Source organism: Triturus cristatus, chromosome 9 (assembly GCF_964204655.1).
Source record: "Triturus cristatus chromosome 9, aTriCri1.1, whole genome shotgun sequence".
Classification (NCBI taxonomy): Eukaryota; Metazoa; Chordata; class Amphibia; order Caudata; family Salamandridae; genus Triturus; species Triturus cristatus.
Genome location: NC_140592.1, coordinates 747,877,931 through 747,895,767, shown reverse-complemented (window position 1 = coordinate 747,895,767; position 17,837 = coordinate 747,877,931). Strand labels below are relative to the sequence as shown.

The window sequence follows — 17,837 nt, the reverse complement described above, 5'->3', positions numbered from 1 at the left end:
GACCCTTTTTAACCACTTCATAAAATCAGGACTACAGCTCCCAGATTGCAGGAAAATAAGTTCGGACTAGATGAGCTGCACACCCACGAACCAGGAACACCTAATATCTGTTGAAATGCCGAAAACTCAATGGGTTCTGTTGCAGTAGCATGAACGCTGCTGCACTTTTGCTCTGTTGTTCATAGATAAGACTGCCATCCTAAATCTATATTAGAAAAGTGTTTACATTTTCCCGATCCAAAATGGACGCTACGTTTAACATTGCTTCAGGGGTGTTGCAGTGAAGTCCTTTCTCTAGTTCTTTACTACGCCTATGATGTTAGTTACTGTGTTTGTGTCTCAAGGAGAGAGTATTTCGCCTATGATGTTAGTTACTGTGTTTGTGTCTCAAGCAGAGAGTATTTCATAGCGCCTACTCCCCGAGATAAGACGTTGAAAGTGAGAGAAGGGCAGAACACCGGACAGGTCAGTGCTGTCCTGGCATGTTTGATAGCGGTATGTTTTGTTGTTGTTATGTTTTTATATGATTTGCTCGGCGTGCCCAGTGTGCAAGGCGAGCTATCCGAGGCTGTCATGTCATACACGGTGTGCCCGGCAGCTTTGCATATCACCTGTCTCACAAAGCACTTTAGAAGAATAAACACATCGTACTGTCGACATTTCAGGCGAGCTAAAAAAAAATCTGTGCCAGGGAAAATATTTAACATATTTAACAGACAGCGACTATTCGATATAGTGTCGGTTAAATAAATGTACTTGCCCGATTGTGAGGGTTGTGTAATAGTCAAGGCGTGGAATCTGAGCCCTCCATTTAAAGGAGTAGTTTTTAGGTCTCGCCTAGCTATTACGTTTACGCAATCGCTATGGGAGACTCTAGTAAGAGGGGCATTTCAAAGTGCTTCCAAAAGTGGATTGCATGGCGAGCACGCGCACAATCACATGCATCGTGCCGCCATGCAATCCGTTTGGGGAAGCGCTTCAGCCCACTGGCGCGTGCACGTGTAGCCACAGCCTCGGCATCATACTTCAAAGGGTCCGCTCCCCCGCCCGGAATGCTCTCCCCCGCCCCCGCCAAGCGCGCGCGCGCCACGCTCCGCCGCGTCTCGTCGTAATTGTAAACATATGACAAATTTGCTTTCACTTGCGCGCGGCAGGCGCTCGCGGCCGGACCACTTTAGAAGCCGGGCTTGTTTTATTTGCTCCACTTTAAATATTTTTTCACGAGAGAAATTTGCATGCGTACATTGTGCAGAGTATGTTGGATTGGAAATTAACTCAGTTTGTGTAAATGCTTTTCGTTCATTCGAAATAAACCCCACTTTATTTACCGGTAAAATTTGCAGAAGAATGAAGTGCTGGGCCAGAAGCCCGACAACACTGGATTCCGCTCATTCTTCCTCACCCCCCCCCCCCCCTTCTTCTCGCCCTTGCAGGTTCTTTCTCCTCCTTACAGTTTGCTAATGTCACCGGTGTTTGCCCCAGCCCATGTTTGTCTCTTGCTCGGAGTCAGAGCCTGTTGAGGTACAGTAAGTGCTGGTGCTTTGCGCTGTCGGTGCAGTCGAGCCCATCTCTGTGTTTCTCACGTCCTAATCACTCTTTTCATCCCACGGATAAGAGACGGGCCACTGCTCTCGGAAAAGCGCCGAAGTGCTTCAGGAGCTATGAGGGTGCGCGGGGTGGAGGTAACCGTGGCGCCGTCCCACCGCTGGGTCCCACTTTCCCACGGTGCTTCCAGCGGCCCATGTCTGGTTCTAGCCTGGCTTTTCCACTGCTGCGCTTTGCCGTAGGGGGGGCCCGCACTGGTGGAGCGATTTGTCTACAAACAGTGAATTTATCGAATCACGCCACTAGCGTTAGCCCTCATAGATGTTGGCCTGCCCACCACAAGGCTGGCACGTTGAAACCCCACTCAGTTGCCAAAGGAGGCTGTGACCATTGTCTAATAAATATGTGTTCAAAGCTGTATTGTGGCCCCCCTTACCGATCTTCAGGTAATAAAATACATCAGTGTCTCTTGGCGAGTCCCTCTGGCGCCACTGTACACGCTGCGCCCAGTGGCGTAACGGGGGGCATATACATGCCAGCCCCCCACACGTGTTAGCATTTGGGAACGGGAAATGGTCAGATTTAAACAACAAGCATTGAAAATGCAATAGGTCTCGTCTTTAATTAAGTTCAAGCCATTTGCTTTGCTATACAATACCATTAGCAAAGCAAATGGCTTTAACTTAATCAAAGGCGAGACCTATTGCATTTTCAATGCTTGTTAATGTATGCTGATTGAAAACCAACGAAAATCACATCGCATAATATGACAGTAAAGTTCGGCTGGGCTGGTTGGCTGCTGGAGGGAGGGTGGAGCTGGACAGACCGGGGAGGCTGAAAAGATAAGCCATGCCTAGTACCCCCTGGGCTAGTACGCCGAGTGAGTTGGCCGGGACGGGAGGCTAGGCCGGCCGGTGTGGCAGACTGGCTTGACCGGCTGACTGAGCGCTTGATGGGTAGATCCAAAAAACTATGACAATAATATCATGGCATGGTCTAGGTCTGCAAGATAACCAGTTTCATCCAGTAATAACAGTGATTTCCATTACTTACCGGCAATATTCATTACTTGTGAGATGCTAAAGTCAAATCTGTCTTCAGACTAAGAAATTAGAAAGAGATATTAGATTTGCAACACCCTTTAATGGTGCAAATTCAGATTAAGATGAAAATACAGAGTTACAAAACCCTTCACCACAACCATGACTTTCTGGTTTCAATGTATCAATTCTGTACTATTTTACAAATTTATCAGAGGATGCCCATGTAGCTGCCCTACATATTTCATTGGGGGAACTCCCTGTTACTTAGCCCAAGAGGTAGCAACCCCTTGAATCCATCTTTCCTGTATTCCTACTGGAAGAGCAATGTTTCAAAGAGTGCAGGCGTCAGAATCCATTAAAATCTTGTTGGACCACTGTTAGGATGGCGCGTTAATTCTTTTAGACTTAACGGCAGCAATCGATACAGTATATCACACTACACTTCTGCAACGACTATTGGATGTGGGTATTTGTGGCTCAGCATTATGGTAGTTCCAGTCCTTTCTTTGCAACAGAGCAGTCACTTTCGGCCTCCATCTCTTCTTCAGGTAGCAAGTTGCATAACTATTGGGTGCCGCAGGGATCCTCACTCAGCCTTACATTGTTTAATGTGAACATGGTCCTTTGGCCATACAGATTCAGTCTTCTGGCATTAGTGTCATCTCCTATGTGGATGACGCACAGCTGTTTTTTTTCGATAGGTGAATACCTTTCTTTCAGACAAAACATATTTAAAGCATGGCTTGTCAGTGTTAGACTGGATGAAACCGAGTCACCTTAAATGTAATTAGGAAAAGACTGAAGTCTTGCTCTGCGGAAGTACACAGGAGGTCTGGTTCAATGAATGGTGGCCAGCTGATATGACCGTCCCCCCTTGACCATCAACAGACATGAGAAACTTGGGTGTGAAGTTCAATAAAGATCTATCTTTCTGCTCACAGATCTTATAAGCCACTGACTCATGTGTCACCCTACTACTTTCACTCAAGAAATTCTTGGACCTATTACCTTTTGAAACTTGCAAAACCATAGTTCGGGCTCTGATCATGGCTAAGCTGGAGTATGGTAATAGTCTGTACTCCAGCCTATCAGTCTCTCTACCATGTCGGTTGCAGAATGTCGCTGTCTGGTTAATTCTTAAGATACCGTGCCCGTGTCTCAATATCTTACCATCTAAAACAACATGTAAAATAGTTTCTTGGGGCAAGGGGGAGAGCCAAAATGAAAAACATAAATTCTCACAATTCTGTACAATGTTAAATGCGGACATCAAGTTAAATAACTGTATGGAGCATGAGGGAACCATTTTTACCAATATGGATAAAATTGATTTGATGTACTTTTCATCATCCATAAGTCCCTATCTCAGTCAGTACTTTTTAGGTGATCCCCTCCTCTGGATAGGAGAGAAAACAGGCCATTCCCGGGACGTCTGTGCCAACCCAGGATCTTCATCTGTTCGAGAGGGCTGTGCAACATGTAGTCGCGGAATGGAGTTAATGAATCTCCCCATTCTCTCTTAGATCTTGTGCCTTACAGAAGAAGTCTAAGTCGTCAGGTGAGGAGGCGTTGGTGAGTAAAGGAATTCATTTACTGCAGTGAAAGTAAATTATTCTGATGTTTGAGTCTTTGTTAATGGAGAGGCACAGTGCAGCTGTTAAGTCTGGCACCCTTGTTTTTGATTGCATGCTTGCCCAGGGAGTGAAGATTGAGTGGCTCCTGCAAGTGCGCCTGCTTTCAGTTTTTATCACTTCATTCAGCGTACGTATTTCTGGTATTTCTAGAGGTGCATTGGCCATGTAATTTAGTTGAGGAGCTTAAAAAGAGTGTTGCTGAAAATTACTGCATGATGAGGAAACATGGAAAGAGATGGCACTATGTGGAAGACTCTTCATCTTCTGTCTCTCTTCCCCCCCTAAGGAACAGCACTGGAGGCAAGCAGACTATTCAGAGGAGAGCTCTGATGACAGGTTTAGGAAGATAGTGCTGAAGGCTGTCTTCCGTGTGGTCTCCTGCTTCCTTTGTCTCTCATCCTTAGCATCATGATGATCCCTCCTCTGATTCAGAAATTGGGGAGTAAGATGTTAAGCTTTCTCCCTTGGAGCCGAAGAAGAAATACATTGACAAGGACATTTTGCCTGAAATACTGTGCAGAGTACGGCAGAGTATGGGTTTCCGGTTGATGAGCAGTCTAGTACTTGATAAGAGCTGGTTTTAAGGCAGTTTCAACAAGCTTCCTCCCTGACTCTCCCTCTTCGCCAACATGCTTTGAATGTAGTTATGCGTGAGTGGAAAGACCGTGATAAGATTATCGTTCCTAGGTGCATGTCTAAACTTCATCTGATGGAAGACATGCATAAGAACATCCCAGACACAGTGGATTCTTTGTTAGCCAGTCTGGTGGGTGGAACCTCCGGGGCAGAGGAAAGTATTCTCAAGGATCATTCTGATAAAAAGATTACGTTGTCCTTAAAGAAGAGGCATGCCGGCACTCATTTGGCTAAAGGAGTAAGTGGAGTTTCTTTCTGACTTAACTTTCAATGTGGTATCAGCTTTGTCTTCGGTGGAAGGTGCTACTATTGGCTCTAGAAGGAATTTGAATTTAGAGGAGTGGTATAGTGACTCCTGCCATAAGTCTGTAGCTCTTAGTAATCAATTTAAAGGTGTTAAATTGTTTTATTCAGAACTTGAGAATAAACTACATCCCCTTATTAAGGTGAAGAAGCACTCTGCCTCTTTTCAACAGCCGACATGTCCCTAGGGTTCTCAGATCAAATCTTCTTCAAGTCCTTCTTTCAACAACCCTCTTGAAGAAAATTGTAATAACAATGGCATTTGTTTTCTGGGCAACAGCGAAGTAGGAATTATAAGAACCAAGGAGAACACATAGGAAAACCTTCCTATCCTGTGAAAACTCAGCGATTCTGACTATTTTGAGGAAGGCCTAGAGTTTCTAGAAGGAGGTCATATATAACACTTCATGGCAGCGTGAGAGGATGCTGGGGTGCTGAAGATTATCATTGAAGGCTATCAGGAAAAGGTCTTAGCGATACCTCCAGAAACTGGGAACATACCTACGCCAAGTCCGTACTTTACTGTCAAGAGGAAGGCCATGCTCTCAGCAATTCCTTAGCCTGGAGAAGATTGTCGTTATGCCAGTTAATAAGGGGAAAAAGGACAGGGGAAGTTATTAGATAATTTTTTTCTTTTCCAAAGCCCAGGTAGATTTCAGTCTGGTCATAAACCTTCGGAATGTCACCAAGTGGATCAGGGAGATTGCATTCAAAATAGACACTGCTGAAGATAATTCCTTTGATTCCAGAGGGTGCTTTCATGATTCAACTTGGGACCTAATAACAAGTTTAGATGCTATTTATCGCTCATGATAAATAATGATTCCACGGGGTACATTATTTATAGAGTGTGATAATTACCACCTATCACAAGTTGTTGGGGAATAACATGCAGAATTTGGTGTTTAACGCTCCAAAATCCGCATGATACTGTAAATGCTGTATGGTTTTCCCTTCTTAAATTTTAGTCGGTTTGACCTGCCAAAATTGAATAAATGATGAGTAATTTAACACATCCGATAATTAGCGGGTGCATTAAATAACCTAACAATTGGTATTTCCAACCTGTGCGTTAACGGGCTGAATTTAACAAGCAACTCGTAATCAGTCCCTTATTCTCATGGATGCATATGGTCACATTCCTATAGTAAGAGACCATCAAAAGAGTCTGATATTCTGTCTCCTGGGAAGTCATTACCAGTTCCAGGTGCTACCTTTTGGCATGAGATTGCCTGAAGAGTATTCACAAAAAGGATGGCACCACAATGGCCTCTCTACAAATGTAGGGTTGGAACATTTTCCTCTGTCTGGATGACTGGCTGCTCCATGCTCCTTCATTGGATGAAGCTTTGAGGGGGTTGCAAGCTGTTCAGGAATGTCTTCAGTAACACGGTTTTCTCATCAATCATCCAAATTGGAGTTTATACAGGACCGGATCTTCTAGAAGCACACTTCTGAACGGATGCGAGTGTTTTTCCCCCAGTCAAAAAAGGCAGAAATTAGCTTTCTCATTTGTTGTCACAGCAACCTCCAGCTCAAATTTGGCTAAGGGTACAAAAACATATGGCAGTTTGTGTTCCCAGAACCTTGGGAAACACTTGATCTCAGACTTTTCCTGATGCACTTTCTTAAGTATCTGAATCCTGTCCCTAAATACTTTGAGAAAGAAATGCCTTTAACCCCTGAATCTCACTGCTACTTCAGTGATGGCAGAATTCAAAATCTCTGTACAGAGGATTTCTGCTTCATCCGGGTCCATCGAGAGTGGTAGCAACATACACCGTTACAATGGACTGGGGTGCCACCTTGATGGATGTCAGTCTGGGGGAAATGGACAGACAAGGAGAAAAAGAAGAATTCTTCAAATTGGAAAGAATTTTCAGTAGTACATTGAGCCTTGATCCAGTTTCAGTAATCTCTACTACAACAACATGTTTTAGTTCGAACATACAACGTGGTGGCATTGTTGCACATAAACAGACAGTTGAACCAGATCAACGCCATTCAGTTTGGTAGCCTTGAAGATTGGAATAGGGACTGAATGTCACATATTCCCATTGAAGTCTGTTAACATGAGAGAAAAGTACAATGTGGCATCAGACATTTTGAGAAGATTTTTTTATCTCCTGTCAAGATCTGTCTGTCTTAGGGGGTGTTAAGAATCATATGTCAGAGACCTAGAATCCTTTTGTAACCTTTTTGCCTTCCATGAGAACACTCGCTTCTCAGGTTTTGTTCTTGGATTCCGGTTCTAGGAGTTTTATGGTGGATCCCATCTCTACACATTGGCCTCCGCAGTTCCTTTGTGCCTATTATTACTCGGCTGCTTCTAAGGATTCAGGTGGAAGAAGCATACGTGTTAGTGGTTCTTCCCTTCCGGCTTGTCAAATCATAGTTTCCACTCCAGAAATTGAATGCTGCGACTCCACCCTGGTGGATTCCTTTGTCACCTTCCCCTTTTAGCACACCGGGGTGTCTGCTGCTTTTACGGCTACATCTGCCAGTTTGGAGGTTCAAAGGGTTGAGCTTCAGAGCAGAAGGATTCCATTCCATTTAGCAGAGGTATTCGAAGATCAAGGCATGCTGCATGCCAAAAGTCTTATTCTATACATTGGAGACACTTTGAGCATGGAATTCTCTGTAGTCCCGGTCTCCTTTTGACAGTGATATGCATCAGTGGCGTAGCTAGGGGGGGGCGGTGGGGGCGGTCCGCCCCAGGCGGCATTGTTTTGGGGGCGGCGGCCACGCGTCACTGGTGGTCCGTGGCTGCGGCCTTTATAATTTATTTGGGGACACTCACTGACACTACTGTCAGTCACTACAGTGTTCCCAAATAAATTATAAAGGCCGCCACCACGGGCCACCAGTGACGCATGGCCGCCGTATTAAGTGCAACCACACATGCTTGTAAGCTGCCTGCAGTGCACGCACCGCGGTGCACGACATACCGCGTTTGTGGGTCCCGTTCCAGGGCCGTCAATCTTGTAGCGCGCAAAAGCGCGCTACCAATGACGGCCCTGTAAATGGTGCCGTCCTGCCCCCAAGAGTGTTTCTCTGCCTGTGGCCGGGTGTCCCAGCACCTGCTGCGTGGGGGACGTGCGAGGCTGCGTGGTGGACGTGCGAGTCTGCGCGGCCTAAATAACGTGGTCTCGGCCGCCGCCGCCGCTTCCGCATTGGGGTACTGGTAGGTTCGAGGCTAAGTTACGATGCAGCAGGCGCACGGTGAAACCATCCTTCTCGGTTTCTAGCAGTGGCGTAGCTAGGGGGGGGCGGTGGGGGCGGTCTGCCCCAGGCGGCATTGTTTTGGGGGCGGCGGCCACGCGTCACTGGTGGTCCGTGGCTGCGGCCTTTATAATTTATTTGGGGACACTCACTGACACTACTGTCAGTCACTACAGTGTTCCCAAATAAATTATAAAGGCCGCCACCACGGGCCACCAGTGACGCATGGCCGCCGTATTAAGTGCAACCACACATGCTTGTAAGCTGCCTGCAGTGCACGCACCGCGGTGCACGACATACCGCGTTTGTGGGTCCCGTTCCAGGGCCGTCAATCTTGTAGCGCGCAAAAGCGCGCTACCAATGACGGCCCTGTAAATGGTGCCGTCCTGCCCCCAAGAGTGTTTCTCTGCCTGTGGCCGGGTGTCCCAGCACCTGCTGCGTGGGGGACGTGCGAGGCTGCGTGGTGGACGTGCGAGTCTGCGCGGCCTAAATAACGTGGTCTCGGCCGCCGCCGCCGCTTCCGCATTGGGGTACTGGTAGGTTCGAGGCTAAGTTACGATGCAGCAGGCGCACGGTGAAACCATCCTTCTCGGTTTCTAGTTAATTATCACACATCTTCAGAGGCACATTGGCCTGCCTCCTTCTAATTGATGTGACCCTCTGCACTTGGAAGCTGTGACAGGGAGACCTGGAAACTGAGCAGGCCTTGCGCAAATAGTTGGACCTGGACACCTGGAAAGAAGCACAATCCTACGAGCAGAAATCCAGGTACTGTACTTTGATGCCGCCGTGAGAGCACATTGAGAAAGTGTGGTGTTTTGATTGTATAAGGATGCACTTAGATCAGAGGCGCAACTAGAGCCAAATTTCGGGGGGGGGGGGCTAAGAAAAAATTTCGTGGGGGGGGGGCTGAATCTGTTAAGCCATAGGCAGAGTGGAGCTGCAGGGGCTCTTAGAAGGGGTGAAACACCAGCGAGGCCTCATTAACATGCAAATGGTCTTTTAAAGACCTGTGAAGTGCTCGGGTGCGGCTGTGTGTGCGCCGGGAGCTGTCTCAGCCCGGGCTGCCACACACGAGGGGGGGGGGGGGGGGGGCTGAATCCCTTTGAGTCCAATGGGTGTTGCGTGCCTCACTTAGATGCTATCATGATATTATGTGGTTACACCGAAATAGTGTGCCTCGAGGTTACTCCGATGTATTGCTCAATTATGATGATAGAAAAGCGTACTGACAATTTGACATAAATAACAGTCATGATTTGGCTATGATGTGCATTGAGGTTTTGTGCTAATATAGTACGTTGAGATATGTGCCATTATGATGCCATGAGAGGACGCGGATATATTATGCTATTGTTAGGCAAAGAGGATGCACTGATATTCTGTGCTGTTATGATACTGTGACTGATACATTGTGCAGTCATGATGCTACAGATAGTGTAATGTTACGGCGATGCCGTGTAGGTTAACTGTGGGGCAGTTTTACTAAAATCTTGCGCAACACAGCACAGCAGGCAAGAAAGCAAAAGAAGAAGAGAACAGGAGAGCGCCATATTTAAAGAAATATGGCTCTCTCCTCCCCAGTGACAGTGCCCTTGGTCTGCGGGCTACGGCGTGCGCTGGCTTGGCTGTAGGAGGAGTGGGTAATGCCATGTATCGTGGAAAGGTGATGAGAGCGGACAGTTCTGCTGCTGTCAGGTGACAGGAGGTAAGGCCTGTGTGATGGAGGATTTTCTTTCTTGCTTTGCCTCAGGGCGCACATGTTTTGCCTGTGGCACGCATGCCAGCAGCCATCAGCCTGTTCTAAGGGTTAGTAAGAGGTGGCCCCAGAGTTCAAGATGCCCTGTGTTGGATGTTAGGTCACCTGCCCTAGTATTTTATTTTATTGGATTCAGTTCCTGCAATGGGAATCCAGTGTAACTTAGTAGTTAATGTAACTTAAGATTTGACACAGTGCTTCTCGAACCTGTACAGTTCTTTTAAGGGAAGAAGGGGTTAAAAAAAAAGCTCACTCCTGATACTTTTACAGTGTGCATGCATACTCCTGAGTCCTCTTACTGGCTGTTCACGATCAAGCTCTTATTTGTATTTCTAATAGAACATTTCTTTGTACAAATTTTATTATAGCATGCGCACAAAATAATGTGTTGAGAACTGACTGAATATGCAAGGATGGTAGCACTTATTTCATATGTTTTGTCAGGGGCTACTCACATAATGCTAAAGGGAGGGGGTGTTTATAGAGACTTTGCTACTGATCAGAACACGTGTGAGCAGTTTAATAATTATTATACATAAGGATGTGTTAGTAAAGACTCCTAAAAAATAAAGAGTACACCTGGAGTTTGTTGTGAATTTAATGGGTAAACGGTACGCCCAGGGCTCTAAGTGGGTTGAGAAAACTTGGGGAGGTGGGGGAGTGGGGGTCTCTCAAAGAGGCTTTACCTATGTAATAAAGGGTGTGCTTAAACAGTTAAAAATCTGTTCCGCCTGAATGGCATTTTGGTGCTTCTTTATGTAATTGCATCCAAGTATGTAATAGAACTGGCATGCACTTAAAACAAGCCCAGACTATTGGCTTTATCAATGGTTGTTACCTACAGTAGATGAATATGTGACAACAATGACTTTGTGGTAAATAATAGTGAAAATACCGCAGTTCTATAATTAGGACACTGTGAAATTACTATACCATGCCATTAGAAATGTTAAATAAAACTTTTTGTAAAATACTTACTTTTATTTGTTATGTGCTTGAACAAATGTCTAGAAGCTGGTAATGCTTGGCAGCAGCTGCCCATGCAGCAGCATTAATCACTGCAGACATTTTAAATGTAGAGCCTACCCTCTGTCCTTTACACCTCTTGCCCTGCTGTGGATCCCCATGGCGTGCACTTTCAGATCACTAGCAGGTGATCGTATCTTCTGATTAGCTCCTTCGTGGCACCTGCATAACAAAAAAGTCTCTCTAGGCAGCCCTGCCAAGTTCCACACACATCAGGGGTGAGGCTAACGCATTTTAGTGTGGTGTTCTGCATTACCGCACTAAAACACAAATTCACGCCTCTAAAGCTCCTCTCAAACCACCGCGCTGACATGCAGACACAAGCGGGATGGAGCACCGCCCAAGCGCTTCATGATGAGCAACTGTGCGCTGGTCTGGCACAGTGTGCGTCTCCAGCACTGGTACTGCACACTGTGCAGAAAAGATTTCATGTACTATCCTGGGGGCTCAGACAGGCTGCCTGGCTGCAACATTATTGCAGCTGCTGCAAGACTCAGTCCCGACCGGCTGCTGCGGCCTCCATGTGATTTCACATCACATACTGCAGCAAAGTGTATGTCCATATGGCAGACTGATTCTCTCTCTTTTGAGTGCAGGTCGTGGCAGTTGTTTCTTTTTAGTTTGATGCTTCGCTCTGTGCCCCAGTAATTGGTGCCTCAGCATGCGGAGCGCAACGCCAGCATTCACAATCATTGCCCGGTGAGAGGTGGTCACACATTCTTATCTCAGAGGCAGGATCGTCATGTAAAGTAAGTATACAACTGGATCTGACTGCCTCTAGTAGTGCGTCCTCCGGAATCTCGTGGCAGCCCGACTCACTTAGGTCTGTGTGAATCATTGTGCATTTCTGATTTTAATACCAATATGTTGATTATGAGGTGCTAAGCAGCCCACACGAGGTGCTTATCTGTGCATTGCCGCTCTACAGATTGCACAGAGAAACATATTCACGTCTGTTTCAATTCAATGGCAGCAAAGTTACATCCACTGCACCATGTCAAATCTCAATTTCCTATTACAGTGTACCGAAATGTAAATACACATCTGTCAGTAGAGATTTTAATGGAAATAATAATTTTACTTCTTTTTACTGTTTTTGTGCCATAAAACAATGGCTAGTACATGGGACAGAGGGGACACCAGACTTAGAGCCACTGTGGTGCATTGCAATTGTTACTGAAGTGTGAACTCTCAGGCAGCGGGCACCGCTCACTCAGCTATTGATGATTATTTTTATGGAATAGAGACTGAGTTAAGTCTTTTTGAGATATTGGTGCTTCGCAGCACTTTTAAGATAGTTTCTCATTGCTCAAATGGGTGTAATTTCTGATATTTATAAGTTTCCCTCTTCATTGCTTGATTTTGCTCACAAGAAAATGTCCCTCATAATTTCACTGAAATTATGAAAATGTCACACATAGCAATCTGAAACTTTAGCAGCTATGTCTAGTTTTACATCAAAGGCTGATGATTGCTAGTAGTGCCACCAAGTAAAGATTTCTTTTCACTCCCAGAGTGATGGCAAAAATGAAGAGTCCAATAGGGACCCGTCTCAGCATCTGTTTTTCAGAACTGCTGGTGCTTGGCACTGGCAGGACCTGGCTCTCTAAAAGTACTTGTAGATTAAGATAGTCTCCTCATCTGCATACCCAGGGCTTTAAGAGGGCCCAGCAAATCCTGGAAAACTTGAGACCCACCCCCTGTCCAGCCTAGTTTTCTATTTCTGACCTCGAGCTTCTGGATTGTAATTAAAAGAAAACTGCAATCCTCACCATGAACAGAAATAGGCTGGTGGAGGGCTGCAATGGCAGGGATTACTTTGGGCTCTTTTAAGCTCCTGCTTTTTTGCACTGATTTACCATCAGTTACATTATGTATTTGTGGTGACAGAGGGTCACAGTGGGAACTGGTCATCAAAATGAGTGTTATTAATAGAATTTAGGCATGATTGCTGAAGCCCATTGTTGCCCAGTGTACCTCCTCCTACTAAATGTATATTGAATGGACTTTAGAATTAATTTAAAAATGTTTTCTGAAGGCTAGTTTTGTAAAATCAGAGTTTCATCTTTGGGCTGGTTTTTGGGCTGATGCTGCTCTGGTTGGGCTGAATTTGGGCTTGTACTCGGGTAGCTTTGGGCTTGGGACGGATCTCAAAATCTGGCAACACTGCTGGCCTCTCCTGAGGAGTCAAGTCTGGGGCAGTGGCATTGCTGAGCGATTTCTGCAGGCTGCAGTAGAACCAACCTCTACGGGAGAGACCCTGCCACCACTGTGAATACTGGAGCCTGAGGGCGGTAAGAGATAAACGGTTGTCACGAGGGGAGGAAAGGATCTTTGGTGAGTGGCAGGGCAGTGGGCACAAGTCCTATAAAAAGAAGAGGGGGGACTAACCAAGTTAGGCAGTCAGCAAATGACATCATGACACGTGCCATCCATAGCTGCCAAGGTTTCAGATTGCTATGTGTGACATGTTCATAATTTCAGTGTGGTTATGAGTGACATTTGACACTTTCTTGCAAGTAAAAATAAAGCAATGAAGATGAGGAACCATAAATATCAGAAATTAGACCCATTTGAGCAACGAGAAACATTTAGAAGATCTAAAACTGCTGCAAACGCCTGCTTCAGCTGACTATAATTAAAATGACAGCTATGGACCTCTAGAAAGCAAGTCACATGGCTCCTCTAAGAATTAACACCAAAAAGAGCAAGGACCTACGGTTAGGCTGTAGAACCACTGGAGCGAAGCTGTGCAATAAGAGCCACTGACAATACAAGACAACAGTTTAGTAGAGAACACAGATCTTTACTGGACCCCACCAATGTAGAAGGGGCATTGCTGGGTGCACATGAGGCATTCAGAGTTGTAGTGGCATGAGCATCACCAGAGCCTGCCCTGATGTCCTGGCAAAAATATCTCTAGTGACACACAGCGAGGGACAAGTTACACACCAAGTGTAAATACACCAGACGACACTTCAGGCAAAGATTGCATTTTTTTTTCTGCCCATGGCAGAGAAGCAGCTTGGTCTTCAGTCGGGTATTTAGTCCACCCTGCATTGCTGTTTAAAGCCTGCAGCACTGCAGGTGTCGAAAGACCCCTAAATCTAACACCCCAGCTTCAGATCCAGATAAAGCAGGTAAGTGCAAAAGTAGTCTGTCTCGAGTCACAGTCACGACGCACGCTGATGAGAGTACCTGTCTGTGAACATGTGGCATTGCGGCTGTTTAGAGAGAGCTCAAATAATAAACCAGGCGAGAAGAATCGCTAAACTCCATGCTGCTCTCTCTGTCCCACAGGAGACCTGGGCCCAGACTATAACAGGGTGTGAGAGACCCTAACACAAATCTCAATTGCCTCAGGCCTATACCATAAATTCATTAGTCAGCTCACTCACGGACTCCGTCCACCACAGTGAGCATGTGTGTGATAGCATGATTGCTGGGCAAGCCTCGGTAGAACCTGTGAGACACCCATAGTAGTCACAGTCAGGCAGGATGACAAATATGTTTAAAAGTATTTTAAAAAATCACACCAGTTTAATTAAGCGAGTGGCCCCAGGGTGCTGTGCGCAGCCCTCTACAACTGCAAGTTCAGATAGTTAACACTTACTTGCACTAGTTAATAGAGCAGTGTAAAACTAGCATTCCAATGATAAATGTGAGAAGCAGTTGTGCCCGAAATTTGACAGTGAGGTGAGATTCAAAATTCGATTCCGAGACTTAAGCTCACACAATCACAGGGCTACAGATGCCAGGGGCGGCAATCTGAGGGATAGCCCCGGGCGCCACAAGCTCTAGCTACGCCCCTGGTTTCTAGTTAATTATCACACATCTTCAGAGGCACATTGCCTGCCTCCTTCTAATTGATGTGACCCTCTGCACTTGGAAGCTGTGACAGGGAGACCTGGAAACTGAGCAGGCCTTGCGCAAATAGTTGGACCTGGACACCTGGAAAGAAGCACAATCCTACGAGCAGAAATCCAGGTACTGTACTTTGATGCCGCCGTGAGAGCACATTGAGAAAGTGTGGTGTTTTGATTGTATAAGGATGCACTTAGATCAGAGGCGCAACTAGAGCCAAATTTCGGGGGGGGGGGGGCTAAGAAAAAATTTCGTGGGGGGGGGGCTGAATCTGTTAAGCCATAGGCAGAGTGGAGCTGCAGGGGCTCTTAGAAGGGGTGAAACACCAGCGAGGCCTCATTAACATGCAAATGGTCTTTTAAAGACCTGTGAAGTGCTCGGGTGCGGCTGTGTGTGCGCCGGGAGCTGTCTCAGCCCGGGCTGCCACACACGAGGGGGGGGGGGGGGGGGGCTGAATCCCTTTGAGTCCAATGGGTGTTGCGTGCCTCACTTAGATGCTATCATGATATTATGTGGTTACACCGAAATAGTGTGCCTCGAGGTTACTCCGATGTATTGCTCAATTATGATGATAGAAAAGCGTACTGACAATTTGACATAAATAACAGTCATGATTTGGCTATGATGTGCATTGAGGTTTTGTGCTAATATAGTACGTTGAGATATGTGCCATTATGATGCCATGAGAGGACGCGGATATATTATGCTATTGTTAGGCAAAGAGGATGCACTGATATTCTGTGCTGTTATGATACTGTGACTGATACATTGTGCAGTCATGATGCTACAGATAGTGTAATGTTACGGCGATGCCGTGTAGGTTAACTGTGGGGCAGTTTTACTAAAATCTTGCGCAACACAGCACAGCAGGCAAGAAAGCAAAAGAAGAAGAGAACAGGAGAGCGCCATATTTAAAGAAATATGGCTCTCTCCTCCCCAGTGACAGTGCCCTTGGTCTGCGGGCTACGGCGTGCGCTGGCTTGGCTGTAGGAGGAGTGGGTAATGCCATGTATCGTGGAAAGGTGATGAGAGCGGACAGTTCTGCTGCTGTCAGGTGACAGGAGGTAAGGCCTGTGTGATGGAGGATTTTCTTTCTTGCTTTGCCTCAGGGCGCACATGTTTTGCCTGTGGCACGCATGCCAGCAGCCATCAGCCTGTTCTAAGGGTTAGTAAGAGGTGGCCCCAGAGTTCAAGATGCCCTGTGTTGGATGTTAGGTCACCTGCCCTAGTATTTTATTTTATTGGATTCAGTTCCTGCAATGGGAATCCAGTGTAACTTAGTAGTTAATGTAACTTAAGATTTGACACAGTGCTTCTCGAACCTGTACAGTTCTTTTAAGGGAAGAAGGGGTTAAAAAAAAAGCTCACTCCTGATACTTTTACAGTGTGCATGCATACTCCTGAGTCCTCTTACTGGCTGTTCACGATCAAGCTCTTATTTGTATTTCTAATAGAACATTTCTTTGTACAAATTTTATTATAGCATGCGCACAAAATAATGTGTTGAGAACTGACTGAATATGCAAGGATGGTAGCACTTATTTCATATGTTTTGTCAGGGGCTACTCACATAATGCTAAAGGGAGGGGGTGTTTATAGAGACTTTGCTACTGATCAGAACACGTGTGAGCAGTTTAATAATTATTATACATAAGGATGTGTTAGTAAAGACTCCTAAAAAATAAAGAGTACACCTGGAGTTTGTTGTGAATTTAATGGGTAAACGGTACGCCCAGGGCTCTAAGTGGGTTGAGAAAACTTGGGGAGGTGGGGGAGTGGGGGTCTCTCAAAGAGGCTTTACCTATGTAATAAAGGGTGTGCTTAAACAGTTAAAAATCTGTTCCGCCTGAATGGCATTTTGGTGCTTCTTTATGTAATTGCATCCAAGTATGTAATAGAACTGGCATGCACTTAAAACAAGCCCAGACTATTGGCTTTATCAATGGTTGTTACCTACAGTAGATGAATATGTGACAACAATGACTTTGTGGTAAATAATAGTGAAAATACCGCAGTTCTATAATTAGGACACTGTGAAATTACTATACCATGCCATTAGAAATGTTAAATAAAACTTTTTGTAAAATACTTACTTTTATTTGTTATGTGCTTGAACAAATGTCTAGAAGCTGGTAATGCTTGGCAGCAGCTGCCCATGCAGCAGCATTAATCACTGCAGACATTTTAAATGTAGAGCCTACCCTCTGTCCTTTACACCTCTTGCCCTGCTGTGGATCCCCATGGCGTGCACTTTCAGATCACTAGCAGGTGATCGTATCTTCTGATTAGCTCCTTCGTGGCACCTGCATAACAAAAAAGTCTCTCTAGGCAGCCCTGCCAAGTTCCACACACATCAGGGGTGAGGCTAACGCATTTTAGTGTGGTGTTCTGCATTACCGCACTAAAACACAAATTCACGCCTCTAAAGCTCCTCTCAAACCACCGCGCTGACATGCAGACACAAGCGGGATGGAGCACCGCCCAAGCGCTTCATGATGAGCAACTGTGCGCTGGTCTGGCACAGTGTGCGTCTCCAGCACTGGTACTGCACACTGTGCAGAAAAGATTTCATGTACTATCCTGGGGGCTCAGACAGGCTGCCTGGCTGCAACATTATTGCAGCTGCTGCAAGACTCAGTCCCGACCGGCTGCTGCGGCCTCCATGTGATTTCACATCACATACTGCAGCAAAGTGTATGTCCATATGGCAGACTGATTCTCTCTCTTTTGAGTGCAGGTCGTGGCAGTTGTTTCTTTTTAGTTTGATGCTTCGCTCTGTGCCCCAGTAATTGGTGCCTCAGCATG

The 17,837-nt window shown here is 45.9% G+C and overlaps 1 protein-coding gene across 6 annotated transcripts in view; it reads left to right on the top strand.

Annotated features, from left to right (window-relative positions):
• Window positions 1-288: 288 nt before the first annotated feature.
• Window positions 289-17,837, top strand: part of TRPT1 (tRNA phosphotransferase 1) — an 87,566-nt gene continuing 70,017 nt past the window's right edge. The window contains exons 1-3 of one of the 6 annotated variants that reach the window (XM_085626026.1): window positions 339-465; window positions 1,434-1,521; window positions 4,112-4,160. The gene's annotated coding sequence lies outside the window, so the exon portion shown is untranslated. Of the gene's footprint in view, window positions 466-1,433; window positions 1,527-4,111; window positions 4,161-17,837 lie in introns of those variants that run through there. The other 5 variants (XM_085626024.1, XM_085626028.1, XM_085626027.1 and 2 more) reach the window with 5 other exon arrangements.